Here is a 13,499-nt window from a genome sequence, read left to right as displayed (position 1 = left end):
AGTTCAATGTTAGAAAATCAATGTAGTCTATCATACAGTAGATAAAACATTAAGAAAAAAGATCACATCAATATGATATATGTCATCAATTGACAAAGAAAAAAGCATTTGAGAAAAGTCAGTATTTCTTCATAATTTTTTTAAGGATTTTATTTATTTATTCATGAGCGACACACAGAGAGAGAGGCAGAGACATAGGGAGAAGCAGGCTCCATGCAGGGAGCCTGATGTGGGACTCCATCCTGGGACTCCATCACGCCCTAAGCCTAAGGCAGATACTCAACTGCTGAGCCACCCAGGCATCCCAAATTTCTTCATGATTCAAAAAACCCTCTCAGAAAACATACAATTGAGTATAATAAACAATAAAGGGCATTTACAAAAAGAAATCTATAGGTAATGTTTTTAATGTGGAAAGCCTGAATGTTTTCCTTCTGTAATCAGGAATAACACAAGGATGTCCACTTTCATCACTCTTATTCAAAATAAAACTACAAGGCTGAGCTAGTACAATAAGGCAAGAAAGAGAAATAAAACGTGTACAGGTAAAAAAGGAAGACACAGACAATCCTTTGACTTATTTGTTGATATAAAATAATCCAAAGAATCTAGAAAATATTTAATGAGTTAATAAATGAGTTCATCAAGGTGATAAGACATACAAAAGACATACAAAATTTGGTCATATATTTTTTAATTTTTAAAATAATTTTGTAAAGATTTATTGATTTATTTTAGAGATAGATGTGCACAAGTGGGGTGAGGAGCAGAGGGAGAAAATCTTCAAGCAGACTCCCCACTGTGCAGAGAGCCCATTGTGGGGCTCAATCCCAGGACTCATGAGATCATGACCTGAGCCAAAATCAAGGGCCACTGACTGAGCCACTCAGGTGCCCTTGGACCGTTGTATTTTTATATCCTAGTAATGATCACATAGTTACCAACATTGTAATACCAAACTATAGTTACCAAACTATGTAATACCAATTATAAATCATTCAAAAAACAAAATAATCAGGTATACCTAATAAAACATGCATAGGATTCATATGCTGAAAATTATAAAATACTAATGCAAGAAATCACAGAAAATTTAAATACATGGAGAGACATATTGTATCCATGGACTGGAAGACAACACAGTAACCAATTCAACTCAAGATGATATGTATACAGGCTTAACACAGTACCTAGCAAAATCCCAGCAAGATTCTTTTGTATATATAGATGATATTATTTGAAAATTTACATGAAATTCAAATGAACTAAAATGGAAAAATAACAAAATGAGAGGCATTCATAGAGAGCTACAAGACTGTAGCCCTGGTGGAGAGACAAACACATAAATCACTGAACAGAGTAGAGGACCCAGAAAGAGACCCACAGAAATATACAACTGATTTTTTATAAAGCTGCAAAAGTAATTCCATGGAGGAAGGATAGCCTGTCTAGCAGAGTCCTAGAGCAATTGGACATTTATAGACTGAAAATATGGACATCAACCTATAAATATTGACTTCTTATACAACAAATAACTCAAATGGATTTCAGATTTAAATGGAAAACAAAATTGTAAAAGTTTTACAAAACAACCTGAGAAAGTCTCAGGACCCTAGAGATGGGGGGAATAAAGCCAAAAGCACAATTGATAGAAGGAAAAACTGATAAATTCTACCTCACCAAAATGAAAAGCTTTTTCTCTGCAAAATACTTTGTTAATAGGAACATCATGAAAGATACAGACTGGGAGAAAATATTTCAAACTACATATATACCAGAGAATTGTAAATAGAATATATAAAGAACTCTCAAACTCAACAGTAATAAATAATAATAATAATAATAATTCAATTAAAAATGGGGAAAAGACATGAAAAAAATATTTCACTGAAGAGGTAATTTAGGTGGCAAATAAACAAATGGCTGGATCATATGATAACTGCATGATTAAAAAAAAGTTAGAGAAACTGCTACACTGTTTTCCAGAGTGACTAGACAATTTTAGATTCCCACTAGCAATATATAAGTGATCCAGTTTCTCTGCATCTTTCATCATTTAGCCATTCTTATAGGTGTATAGTGATACTATTGAATTACAATATTGTACACCTGAAACTAATATAACTAACTGTATATTAGCTGGAATTAAAATAAAAACTTAAAAAATATATTCTCCATTGTTAAAATGCTACTTGACTTTCCAAATTACAGTGGAACAGTTCAGTTTTGAAATCTACTGATTCTAAATGCAACAGAAACAAGAGATATAAGCAAACTGTGTTTCTCCCTAACCCAAAGTTGATTATCTTAGTTTTCATTTCAGAGTGATTGATGCTTTCCGGACAATCTGGAGCAGGTTGACAACTATGTGGGACAGAAGATTCATAAAAGGCCTCTTCTAGAATTCATTTTTCCAAATAAGTGGTCCAAAATCTGCAATCTGCTCAGAAATATTTGGAAAATGATGCATACCCTATGCCCCACTTAGTTACATTGAACATTAGGGTATTAAAAATTTCTTGAGAATATCTATAGTAAAGAACCTGTTAAATACATAAAATGTGATGTTATCTAGGTGCTGAGACTTTGGGAAGTAAAACAAACGAAATCCAAAAACTTCATGAAGTAGGGGAATAATTACCCTTATTTTATAAACCCATTGGTCTTATAAAACCTATAAATTCTATAAATTTCTACTATAGAATTCTTATTTTTCTTTAAGTGTCGTTCTTTACATTTAAGAAAACCTCTGGGTTGTCTGAAATAAAATGGAGCTAAGATAGGCGGAAGTATTAGTTTATAATACTTGAAATAGATCATACTGTGCAAGAGACCTAAAATATATTATCTGATGGTTTAAAATAAGACTTCCCTATTCCTTCTAGTCTGAATTGTCCAACAATTAATCACCACATTGGATTATTCCATGGGCAGAAAATTATTTTTAAGACATTGGGAAGTGAGTCAGAACTGGGGAAGGTTCCTCTAGGTTACAAGTTTGGAGAATCAGGTAAATTGTCGATTTGAAGAAACCATGATGTTAAATTTAAGGCATGAGGTGCAAGGAATAAATAACAATCACATAGAAGGCAAAGTAACAGCATTCTGGAAGGTAGTGAACTATCAGGGATCTTAGGGTGATCCCCAGATATTGGGCTTGATAAGGGAAAAGGGAAGATCAGAGTGTCTGAACAATGATTCTCAAACTCTGGTATGTTTCAGAGCTATCTAGTTAAATATGTTAAAGCTTGCTGCTTTTCCTTCTCCTCCTTCCCAACATGTTATTGATTTCAGTTCCATATGTTTGGGGTAGAGCCCAGACTTCAAGATTTTTAGTGAGCCGTCTGCTTGCTAAAGTTTTTGAATTATTGTTTTGTAACTGCCAAAATATTGTCATGAAAGAAGAGTCATAGTATAAAGATCACAGAAGACAAATTTTATAACTTTTCTTTGCATCTGAGAACGGACAAGGTAAAGTATCTTTCTGCCCTCTGAGCTGTAGAACCTTTGCTTCTATTCTAAGAGTGCTTCTCAGGTGAATTTTCTTGGGCTATTCTACATGCTAGTACTTTGAAGCAATTTTGAATTCCAAGTTTCATTTTAAATGTCTTGTTTTTATTTACTTTTTGATAAAAGTATCTACATGTAGTAATTTGTCCAATATCAATAGAAGTTTTATAACAATAATATACAACAAACAAATTTTGATTGACGGTGTGTCGCAAGTTCTATTTCCAATTTCACAAATGTCAATGAATATTCAGTAAGTAAGGGAAACTGTAATAATGCCCTTGACCAAAAATATACTAAAAAAGTTTAAACAGCACAGTTTCTTAGTATCATCTTAAATTCTGAATAAAAAATATATTCAGCTACTGAAACCTACTGTTTAACTCATTGTATTATGACTTTCCATTTAATATAAATTTGAGGAAGTGCTTATAATTTATTGAATATTTACATGTATTTTCATGTGGGCAAAACAGCTTCAACATTTCAAATATATATTCATTTGGAATACTATTTGAGGATGCATAATATAAATATTTGTATAGTTTAAAATTATGAAACATGCACAGCATGCACATGAAAAAATATAACCAGAATTGATTTAATCTTGGTAAGTATTACTTTCCAAATTTTAATTGAATGACTAGGAGTTCAGAGCATATATATCACTTAAAAGTGTAATTAATGGCAAATGTATAAAAAAGCTAAGTCTAAGTGTTGGCATTTTGCTTTTATAGGAGCCAGATAATTCATTTTTAGTACAAGGATTGATTTTTAATACTCGAAAAGGACTGCATTCTCATTTCATGTTTACTCCAAGCCTCAGATTTTGTGAATTTGGCTTTCTTTCTTTATAGTGCCATTCTCCTGAGATCCTTCAAGAGAGGAAAGCAAATCACCAGTCAATATTTAGACTTGGGCATTCTTCTGATTAATGAAAGGGCCAGTACTTGGTCTCTTAAGGCACCTTGGGCAATTTTACAGGTTTATCCAGAGCAGACAATCAAAATCTTCATTAAGTAATTGTAATTCTGATTTTTGGCAGCCTTCACTACATTTACTCGTCAACTCTGATATTCACATAAGCATCTCACTGCCCGTTAGGTTCTTTAGTATTTTAATAAGCATTCTGTTCTTTTTTTTTTTCCCCTAACATGAGGTAAGATATTGCAGATGGTAGCAAACAAAAGGTATGTATTCTGTGTTGTTAGCTCTTATTTTAGAGAAACAGAATAATGGAATTACAGTTTATACTGCATTGGCTAAGCATCATTTTAATGACTGGAAGGCATATGCAGCTGGTGCTGCTATAGAAATAGATTATGACTTACCACAGACATGGAACATTTGTTTTCCTGTGATAAACAATGATATGATTCATCAGTTGGAGACAAGCCAAAAGGAAAAAAACATTCTAACAAAAGTTAGGACCGTGGTGGCATATTATACTTAAAAAGATTCAATATGTCACCCCTTAACCTACATCTATTTAGGGAACCACCATTGCAAGCTTAATATAATTAAAGAGTGTTTTATAACATCAACTACTTAGTATAACTGATATAATAGTCCTCCATGCCTTTCTTAACTTTATAGTCACTAAAAAAACCCTCTTACAGACTCAGTTTTGTTGGTTGTTGAAAATATAAGCAGCTATGTAACAAATCCTCCATGACAAAATCAAGTCAGACTTCTGCTCTAACCTTACTCTTCTTATTCTCCAGTGATTACTGTTGTATAAATCCACAAATGAGTCCTTTTGGGCATTTTCTATTTATGTGTATTATTACTGTAATGCTGTATTTTTGCTTATGGTATTAACCTTGATTATTTGCACTCAGATCTCTCCAGCCCCAATTTTTCATTTTCAAGGACTTTCAGTGCTATGCTTTGTACATGCCTAAGATTACTCATATAGGGATGTCTAGTTGCTCAGTGAGTGAGTGTCTGCCTTCAGCTCAGGTCGTGATCCCTGGGTTCTGGGATCAAGTCCTCATCAGGCTCCACAGGGAGCCTGCTTCCTCCTCTGCCTATGTCTCTGCCTCTCTCTCTGTGTCTCTCATGAATAAATAAATAAAATCTTTAAATAAAAAAATGATTACTCATATATAGTCTATACCCATAGACCATATTGTTTTGTAGCTCTGTACAATCTGTCTGTTTTGACCCTCCTATTCCCCTTCTATGGTATTGGTATCTGCCGCCAAGTCTTAACACATCTTGGTAACAGTCCCTTGTCTTTTTTTTTTTTGGATCATTTTTAATTCTACCCTATATGGTGTTACAAGCAGAATTTTGTCTCCCAAAGTTCATATATCAAAGTCCTAGCCCCAGTCCCTCAGAATGTGATTATATTTGAAGATAGGATTCTTACAGAGGTAATTAAAATAAAAGGGGTCATTAAGTTTGGCCCTAATCCAATATAAGTGGTTAAAAGAAAAAAGAGATTAGGACACAGACACATACAGAGAAAGACCATATGAAGACATAGGAAGAAGATGGCCACCTGGAAGCCAAGGACAAAGACTTCAGAAGAAACCAACTCAATGACACCTTTATCTCTGACTTCCAGCCTCTAGAACAGTTAAGGAAATAAACTTCCATTGCTTGTGTCACCCAGTCTGATATTTTGTTACGGTGGCCCTAGAAAACTAATACAGATGGGTGTTGCCCAAATATACATGATGGATTGAAAACACACACTGATCTCTGTCCTACCTCTTTCCTCTTCCACTAAACTCTCTCCTAAACATATTAGAAGGGAAAATGATGTACATTCAAGGACAAGAAAAATAGGAAAGATAATTTCTAATGAAAGGCAATGACAAATGTTCCAAAGCAAATGAAGGAATCATAAATAATTTAGTAGTACACGGAAAGCTGAAATAGTCTCTGTTGCAACAGAAAGAAGTTAATGAGAATCAAGAAACTTTAGGGGGCTAAAGAATCCAGAGACATTCAAAAATTATGTGTAGAACAAAGCAGATATATGGAATGTGGATTAAAAAAAGGTTTGGTTGAAAATTTTGTTATACCCTATTATAGTGAGGGATGCTATGAGGATTACTCTATGAAGAAAGTGATCAAAAGATGTCCAAGAATTAGGCATAAACAAAAGGAATAGTGCTAAAAAATGATATTGAGTGGAAAATCTATATTCTTGAGTAAGATTCTCAGCACTCTTTTTCATCTTGGCTCTCAAATAATTAAAGTCAAGAATATTCCATTCTGACAATCTGGGGGAAGAAAACTAAGTAAAAACACCCATAGATGAGATTTCCAAACAAAATTTTAAGTTTCTCACTGTCAAATATGAATGACAATAGACAATGGTTACCGAATAACTAAGAAAAGTCTTTAATGTGAAAATACATAGAATAAATAAAAATTTCTTGACAAAAACTTAGGAGACAGAGCACAGAGACTATAAAAGGCAAAAAAAAAACCAATTTCCATAAAGAAAAACGAATACATTAAAAAAATATTCAGAGACTGACAAAGTATTCTGAAATTTAAAAATAAATAAAGAGTGTGGGAGCAAACTCTTAAAGCTTAGAAAATGGGAAGGTAAGTTGGAAGAAATAATCTAGAGGGGCTCCTGGGTGGCTCAGACAGTTAAATGACCCTTGATTTCAGCTCAGGTCATGATCTCAGAGTCATGCATGATCTTACAGTCCTGAGATCCAACTTGGCATCGAGCTTTGTACTCATAGTAGAGTCTGCTTCTTTTTCTATCACCCTCTCTCTTCCTCTGCCCCTTACATCCCCCAAAATTAAATATTAAAAGAGAAAGAACCTAGAAATTAGAACAAAAAGACAAAGAGAGAAAAGAAAATTATAGCTTTGATCTTTAAGTCTTTACATTCAATTAATAGTCTTCCTGAAAAGAAAAATAAAATATAAGGGAGAGAATGATAAATAAAATGATAAATAAATATAAATAAACAAATAAAATTCCATAATTAAATTTCAAGCTGAAAGTAATAAAGGAAAACATTAACCCATACTAAGGAACATAATATTAAGTTTAAGAAACTACAAAGAAAGTAAGTTTAAAAGTTTATAGAATAAGAACTATAAGGAAAGATAAATACAAAATAAAATCACACTGGCTCTGTAACATAGCAAGGGTCTAATGGTAAGATTAGAAGTTAGATTAAAGTGAAAGAAAGCAACTGCTTCAAATTTCTCAAGAATTACTAATTTTCAAACATATATCGAAGGATAATAACTTCAGGGATTATTATTTCTCATCTAGTAATTCTATACCCAAACTGCTTTATAATTATTACTGAAATTTCATCCAACATGAGAAAAATGTTCTTATCAAAGTATGATATTTGACCAAACTACAGAATTTACTAAGGAAATGGCAAAAACCAGCCCACAGCTGATGTACCTCTCAGCCAGTTCAAGTGTAAGGTGAAAGAAGAGATGCTGTGAGACTATTTTTGGAGAAATCTGTTGTAATCCCCAACTCCTATATCCAGGGGTATGAATGTGCAAAACCTGCTTCAACTCACATCTATTAAGTGAGGAATTCAATTTAACCACTGCAGACATTAATATATGCCCTGTGTAGATTAAAGGCATCATAGCAGGGAATCTGGCTCCTACTAGAAGTAAGATATAGGCAGAGAATTCATGTGAAGTTTCACTCAAAGTCATGACATATGTTCTAAAGCAAACTAGAAATTCCTGGAATTGTCTTGGAGGTGCTTCTCACAGATCATGCTGTTTCAAGAAATAAAGTATCCTTTATGATTAACACAGGTAGTTGCAGACATCTCCCCAGAGAAGAAGTTTCCTATGGTGTTCTCTTTCTCCCAGTATACTTGAGACTTTTTCTAAAGTATGTACAAACCTGAGGCACCTAGCTGACTCAGTCAGTTCTGTAAGCATGAAACTCGATCTCAGGGCCACGAGTTCAAGCTCCATGTTGGGCGTAAAGCTTACCTAAAATAAATAAATAAATAAACAAATAAATATGGACAAACCCTCCTTTGACAAAACAAAATCTAAAGTTAATTAATAAGAACTATGTGCTTAAATTGCCACCTGCATCCAAATATACAATATTCATTTCTTTCTGTTGGATAATAAAAGATTTTGGCCATCTCAATTACCCTTCTAGGATTTGGTTGTGTGTATGGAGGATCATTTACATCATGTCCTCAGCCATGTGTGTGCTTCCTCAGGTTTTTCTGAAACTTCAGTTACTTTATTGTAAAATACCACTATCTTCTAACCTCAAGCAAAGACTTTTTCTCTTACGTGAATTCACTGGATGTGTTGTTTTTTTTACATTTCCCTATTTTTATTTTTATTATCTATTTAAATGTTTTCCTTTTTGCTTGCCAGAGTGCTATTTTTGGCTTCCTCTGAAGCTTCCCTAAGCGGGCATTCCTTCTATCTTTTCATGCTGTGGTACATTCCTATATTACACATACAGGAAACATTAGAACTTATCTAAGACTCCAGAAAGGAAAAGTCTTGCATGTAACCATTCTAATAAACAAAATATCCTCTAACAGATAGTTAATATAGGATTAAGCGTGGAAATCAGCACTATTGTCTTTTACTAATTCCTTGGATACCTGGTTAGACATAATATGTGCCTGTTGTCATGCGTTTGGTATTTTTGGATGTTCAGATGGCAATAATTATATACTCCTTCCTCAACATTATGAAAGCCAATCTCTGAAGCAGACTTCCTGACATACAGCACACTGATTATCCTGTCATCCTAGACTACATTTTTTCCCTTCTACTATTCTCATTGCCATTTCATCCTAAAAACATTAAATGAGACGGTAGGGAAAATACAGATCACCTAAATGTCTTTCTAGCTCCGTGAATTATTTCCTTTTATTTTAGAGACTTAACCAGTGACTGGTAACTTTTTTAGTCAGCTAATCATACATATAGATGACAAGTATTTTTTGATCTGTGTATGCATGTTTTATTGACATAATTCACTCTCATTTAGCACTGTTGCCCTCAGAAATGAGGAGAAAATGAGCTGTAAACAAAAAAAGAATACCTGGGTAGAAAAGCAAAGCAGAATGCCTATTTTCAAACACTTCAAGTCTATAAAAAGCAAGTTAGATATATTGTAAATATTTTCTAAATAGAAAAAGTGAGCAGCATATTCCTTGAATCTAAACAGTAAAGGTTCTTTATGTGAGTACCTTGTGTATATGTTGTGTTGTGTGCCTGCACTTGCAGGTGCATGTTTACATGTATTTAACTGCATACTTGATGTGTAGCAGAGGGAATCTATACCTTCTTTTTATCTTTGCACATTTGTTGGCCAAAATAAATTTCAGAGACATAGACATGGGAGTTTTTAGAATTAACCTCATTAAAAGACTTATAAAAATTAAGCAACATTTAATTGACTTTCCTGGTGTTTAAATAAGTTTATAGCAACACACCGTCTGTTTTGTTGTTCTCACCTTAAAATTATCCAACAAATAAAAAGTATGCCCTGTTGCATTTTCTAATTTTATTTAATACACTCTGAGGGTATTCAAAAAATTGTAAAACAAAAACAAAAAAAACTGTATCAACACCAGTTTTTTGGTTTTGATGTTAAATCTGTCAACTGAGTCATGACACTACATAAATTCTAAATTGTCTACTTCTTTGTGAATCTTTTCCATTTCATTTTCATATCTTTTTTCCATTCTAGAAAGATTCTTTTGTATTTTTATTTTTATTTATTTATTTTAAATATGGATGCTTCACGAATTTGCGTGTCATCCTTGCGCAGAAGCCATACTAATCTTCTCTGTATTGTTCCAATTTTAGTATATGTGCTGCCGAAGCGAGCACTCTTTTGTATTTTTAAACTGTCCAAATACCTCTACATAGAAAAATTCAAACAATTATTGACAAATCCATAAAGGAACTGGGAAGATAGTTAAGATGGTTCTAAAAACAATATAAAATTAATTACATGAAAATAGCTACATTGTAAAACAATACATTTTAAGCTAGAAAGTGCTTGAAATATATTTATAAATTCTATACAGAGTTCAATAGTCATTAAATAGTTCATGTGCTTGTTAACTCAATCTACATAATCTTTTATTCTATCATGTAGGAGAAAAGGCAGTTTGAAGACAGCTTTTTCCTAAAATATTTATGATGTTCTATTATTTCTCATCAACACTGCAATTATATCTCATCATCAACACTGTAATTATTCATTCATTTATTCATTTATCTTATACAGATGTTAATCTGTTACTACATAATTGGCCCTGGCTATGTAATTAAGAGTAAGTCATAGCTTTTTACCTCCTGGAGCTTAATGTCCAGAGAGGTATGCAGACAAATAAGCTGATGTTTACAATAAAGATCACAAAGGAAAGTGAAGGGAGATATAAGAATATATAAGAAGAGGTAGGGATGCCTGGGTTAAGCAGTCAAGCGTCTGCCTTCGGCTCAGGGTATGATCCTGGGGTCCCAGGATGGAGTCCCACATCAGGCTCCCTATATGCAGCCTGCTTCTCCCTCTGCCTATGTCTCTGCCTCTCTCATGAATAAATAAATAAAATCTTTAAAAAAAAAGAATATATAAGAGGCATCCATAATAGTTTTGACAGTTCAGGGAAAGCTTATGATTAGATGAGGATATGGTCATTGAGGGAGAAGAAGTAGGTTAGAGAAAAAGAAGAAGGAATTTTCCAAGCAAAGTGGTTTATGCAAAGACCCTGACATAAGGCAGTCAGGGAAATGGAACCTATAAATCCATGAGTGGTGGTAAAACCCTGGTTCTGAGGAAATGCAAATACAGCAGGAAGTGCAATAAAGATAAAGGCATGAGGTTGAGAGATAAGCAAGGGCCAAATTAGAATGGTCCCAATAAGACATATGTTGATACTGGAACTGGTATAGGCCAATGTACTTTTTATTTTTAGAAACTTTATTCTATCTACAGTTTAGAAAATAGATTAAAGAGGTAAAAGGGATAAGATCAGGAAGTTCTGATCTTTCTCTATGCCCCGCTCCCAACTGGATTGAGGACTTAGTATTTCATTCTCAAGGACAATCCATCCATTAAATAATTCTAAGTATGGATTTACGTAATGTTAACAATTTGCAAAGATATCACTGGTAATGTTAAGAAGTGAAAACTAAAGAGGGAGATATTGGACAATGAAAAATCTATTCAAAGAGATAAAGGATTCAGGGAGATTACTGTAATAATCAGGTAGAGAAAATAAATCGTTAAAATTAGGTGGCAGCGGAGAATAGAAAAGGAAAAATAACCATTCAACAACTACTGAGTTGAGTAGATGCAGCAACTCTGCCCTGCAAAAGCTAAAATATTCACTGCCTACACTTTAAGAGAAAGTCTGTCAATCCCTAGTTTAGATTATGCTTTGTAGAAGCATGAATGGTCTAACCTGGGAGCAATTTTATATTTGAGGAGAGAGCATGACCACATTTATGCAAGGAAGAGAAGGGGCACTGAAATACTGGAAAGAACAGGTAACTGTAGGAAGAATGTCTCAGAGAAGATAGAGGTAGAAGGAATAGCTTCAAACAAAGGAGGGACTTTTTTTCCACAGAAATGAGTGGGAAATATTAAGTCTGGATTTGGATGGAAATATATTTATCATAGAAGAAAAATTAAAGCATTCAGGTTTAGTGTTTTCTTTTTTTTAATTCTATGAAGTAGGAAGCAAAGACATTTGCTAAGACAACGGTGTAGGGGGAGAAGGCACCTGTGGGGGAAAGGCATTCTTTCAAAAAACACTTTGAGGGTTTGGCAGAAAGGGAAAAGTAAACAAATAATCTCATCTTTCTTGTCTGTCCCTGGCATCAAAGGAGCTGTAAACCAAGGGTTAGTAGTGGAACTTACCAGCTCAGTTATGACAACTGTGATTTCTCTTTCCATATACCTAGAAGAATTATTGAGAAAATCCTACTTTAAAAGTGTTAAAATAAGTATTAACTCATAGAACCTGACTTTGAGACAAATAGTTTTCAATTGGTTATTGAATTTAAGGTATTGTACTACATCCTTTTGAGAGTATAAAGATGTGATTATGTCTTTCATAGAGCTCACAATTGATAGGTAAGAGCAATATATGCATGAGTAAGGAAGGTCAGAAAAGCCTAAGTATTACACAGTCAAGGTTAAACAAAATCTTTATGAGGAAAAAAGCAAAACACGACAGAAGAAATACATAATTCTTCACAGTGATGGAGGTAAATTTCAACCAAGGAAGAAGGGATGTTTGTACATGAATAATGTGAAGTAACTCTCATGTGGTCTTTGATAAAGTTTTTTGTTTTGTTTTTGTATTTTAACTATGTATGCTGCACCTAATGGAAAACAACCATGTATAGAAGGTAAATGATACTGTTTTAAGATAGAAAGATAGAAAAATAGAATCTGTGCTTAATTAGCATCTCTCTTATAAAGGTCTAAATAAAAGTTTGCTACTAACGATTCTAACAAGGATAGCGCTAAAAGCATAAACACTACATTGCTAAAGCATTTACCTATGCCCCATAGATAACCTTAATTTTTGTACATGCAGGTAGAAGTTATCTCACATATATGAATCTAACCAAGAATGTAATGACAAACTGATAATCCATATCTAATCAACATAAGACTTTTACATAAAACTTTCTTTCAAATATTATAAATGTATGCCACAACATATTTCTGATATACTTAAAATCTTATTGGGCATCCAAATCTTTTAATATTTATATTCTAGATTATGAGATCTTAAATATCAGGGACTCTTTCATTTTTATAACACCAAATAGTACCTTAAGTAGTAGAGTTTAAAATAGTTGATTTCATGATATTTTAATTCTAATTTTTTTTAATTGTAGGATACAAAGAATGAGATGTATAAAGAGCTCTAATTTTAAGTGCCCAGCACAATATCCACCCAGATGTGGGTTGTATAACCACAACCCACATCTAATTATAGAATTATACTACCACTGTAGAA

General features: G+C 33.3%; 1 long non-coding RNA gene and 1 other non-coding gene across 13 annotated transcripts in view; both read right to left on the bottom strand.

Moving 5' to 3' along the window:
* LOC119864488 overlaps nucleotides 1-13,499 on the bottom strand; it is a 128,968-nt gene that overhangs the window by 106,116 nt on the left and 9,353 nt on the right. For 10 of the 12 annotated variants that reach the window (XR_005374269.1, XR_005374260.1, XR_005374262.1 and 7 more), the window contains exon 2: nucleotides 8,375-8,466. This is a non-coding gene — a long non-coding RNA (uncharacterized LOC119864488). Of the gene's footprint in view, nucleotides 1-3,979; nucleotides 4,866-8,374; nucleotides 8,467-12,385; nucleotides 12,459-13,499 lie in introns of those variants that run through there. The other 2 variants (XR_005374270.1, XR_005374261.1) reach the window with 2 other exon arrangements.
* Nucleotides 10,241-10,347, bottom strand: LOC119864531. Its single transcript, XR_005374361.1, has one exon. It is a non-coding gene; the product is annotated as a U6 spliceosomal RNA (small nuclear RNA).

The sequence above is a fragment of the Canis lupus genome, chromosome 19 (assembly GCF_011100685.1).
Source record: "Canis lupus familiaris isolate Mischka breed German Shepherd chromosome 19, alternate assembly UU_Cfam_GSD_1.0, whole genome shotgun sequence".
Lineage (NCBI taxonomy): Eukaryota > Metazoa > Chordata > Mammalia > Carnivora > Canidae > Canis > Canis lupus.
The sequence above is the reverse complement of the archived record's forward strand: the minus strand, read 5'-3'. Positions and strand labels throughout refer to the sequence as shown.